The sequence below is a fragment of the Rhinolophus sinicus genome, linkage group LG07 (genome assembly GCF_036562045.2).
Source record: "Rhinolophus sinicus isolate RSC01 linkage group LG07, ASM3656204v1, whole genome shotgun sequence".
Classification (NCBI taxonomy): domain Eukaryota; kingdom Metazoa; phylum Chordata; class Mammalia; order Chiroptera; family Rhinolophidae; genus Rhinolophus; species Rhinolophus sinicus.
Genome location: NC_133757.1, coordinates 66,101,264 through 66,104,215, shown reverse-complemented (window position 1 = coordinate 66,104,215; position 2,952 = coordinate 66,101,264).

Genomic DNA, 2,952 nt, shown 5'->3' with positions numbered 1-2,952 from the left:
CTCCCAGAGCTTGCCCCTCCCCCACCTGCCTAGTGCTAGAAGCAGAACAGTAGTGGTGTTAGATCAAAAGAACAGAATATTTGCTCTTCTGAAAACTTGTCCTCAGAGACAGATTCACAGCCCAACTAGTTCTGGCAAAGGGGAGGGAGCTGTGGAAGCAGGACTGGCTGTGGTGGTGCCTGCCATTGCTCTGGGCCACCTCTCACAACTCACCCCGCCCCTGTCCCCACCTATCTGGGTGGATCCCTGCAGGAGTAAACAGAACTGTTGAAACACATGGGCTCTGAATCTGGTGCAGGAGGAGCTTTGGAACTTCAGAAGATTTCCATATCCCCCAATGAAGGTGGTGGAACAAACTTAACCAGGAGCATTTCAGAAGATAAGGTAGCATGGATGTTTTCTATCCAATCAGGAAAGCAAAATGTAAAAAGAATCCAAAATTCAATAATATGGTAATAACTATGCATAGTGCCAGGTAGGTACTAGACTAGTCAGGGGGATCACATCTTAAATTATGTAAATGTCTAACTGTTGCATCCAACGCAACACAGGCAGTGAGCAAACGAGAAGGGGCGGCGAAGGGTTAAGAAAGAAACTGAAATCAAGAAAGTTATGAAACAGGGCCAAGGGTCTCACAGCCTCAAAGACTGAGAGCCCTGAATCGGGCCATCTTGTAGCTTTTATTGATGCACACACAAGGAAGTAGCATTGTTTTCTCCATGGTCTGTGAGTTTCAGACTAGGAAACTGATTCAAACTAATCACCCTCACCTGCAAGCAGCGGAACTGTAAATCTCAGGATGTAACTCCCCAACGGTAAAAACCTTTATGCTGAAACTTACTGATAGGAATAGATGGAGAACTGATGTTAACACATCATTGACTCTCTTCCTAAGCAGGTTGTGGGAAGGAATGCAGCCACAGAGGCAGAAGCTTTCCTTAGCTGGGGGAAGGTGAGGATCTGTGCCCACCTCTATCAAACCTGTGGGTTCTCCTGTTGGTCCCCATGTGGCTGCGCCTGGTTAAGTTTGTTCCCCCCATGGGGAATCTTACCTGTCATTGGCTGACCAACCATCCCCTGGGGCCAAACAGGGAGACATAAGCACAAAGGTGAAGCAAAGTCCCTGAAAGGACTAGTCTCACAGACACTCCTTTCTTTAGGGGTAGGTACGAGGGGACAGACGGGTAGGCTACTGTGTGACAACATCTAACCACTATGCTGTACTCCTGAAATTAATATAAAATTATATTAAATGTCAACTATAATTGAAAAAAGGGGAAGAAGGTGAAGGGGAATAAGAGGTTCAAATTTCCAGATATAAAACATGTCATGGGGATGTAATATACAGCACAGGGAACACAGTCAATAATATTGTGATAGCATGATATGGTGTCAGAGAGTTGTATGGTAATCACTTCTTTACATACATAAATGTTGAATAACTATAATGCTCACCTGAAACTAATATATTATTGTATATTAGCTATATTTTAATAAAAATCTTTTAAAAAGAATCAAAATTACCCAATATTGAAAAATATTAGGATATTATAAATTCTATAAGAATGTTGTTTGGTCAACATTAAAAGCTTGAATTTTATCTTCTACTTAAAAATAAGCAACAACTTAAATTTTTTTAAAAAATATTTTTATTGGGGAATATTGGAGAACAGTTTGTTTTTTCCAGGACCCATCAGCTCCAAGTCAAGTCGTTTTATTTTTCAATCTAGTTGTGGAGTCATTGTTTTCAATTTAGTTGTGGAGGGTGTAGCTCACTGGCCCATGTGGGAATCGAACCAGTGACCTGGGTGTTATGAGCGTTAACTGAGCTCTAACCAACTGAGCCAACTGGCAGCCCTAAATTTCTTATTAGAGCATTTTACATGGTAATTCAAAGAAAGTCCTGTGCAGGTATGTTGCTGCCACTGTAGCTTTAATGATTTGGGTTATATTTACTTTAAAAAATAAAGTACTTTTTAAAGGTTTTATTGCTAATTTAATGCTGTTCAAACCCACGTGTTCTTGCAATTAAGGTAGAATCCTATTTAAAAAATTTGAATAACAATAGGCAGAGTATTTTCTTTTTTAACAAAGATTTTTATTAAAATATAGCTAATATACAATATTACATCAGTTTCAGGTTTACATTATAGTTATTCAATAGTATCAACCTGCACTATACATAGCTGTATGTATTTTTTTTTTTTTTTTTATTAATTAGTTTCAGGTGCACAAGACAAAGCAAAACTTAGACATTTATCATTTATATCCCTCACACTGTGTGAACCCCCCTCCCCCCATCCACTATCCCTCTGTACGTTCCCAAAACCTCTCACCTTCCCCTTATCCCCACCCCCGCCCTCTAGCAACCCTCTGTTTTTCCTCCATGTTTCCAAAACTGTTTCTGATTAGTTCATTCACTTATTCTTTTCTTTAGATTCCGCATATAAGTGAGATCATATGGTATTTGTCTTTCTCTTTCTGACTTATTTCACTTAACATAATGTTCTCTAGGTCCATCCATGTTGTTGCAAATGGTAAGATTTCTTTCTTCTTTATGGCTGCGTAATACTCCATTGTATAAATGTACCACAGTTTCTTAATCCAGTCATCTACTGATGGGCATTTCGGTTGTTTCCAGGTCTTGGCTATTGTATATAGTGCTGCAATAAACATAGGAGTGCATAAAGATTTTTGAATTGGAGTTTTGGATTTCTCCGGATAGATACCTAGGAGTGGGATTGCTGGATCATAAGGTAGTTCCATTTTCAGATTTTTGAGATATCTCCAAACTGTTTTCCATAGTGGCTGCACCAATCTGCATTCCCACCAACAGTGCACCAGCGTTCCCTTTTCTCCGCATCCACGCCAGTATTATTGATTATATTCACTGTGCTAAAGAAGTGAAGACTATGATAAGTCCAGCAATCATCTGACCTCTCTATCACAATA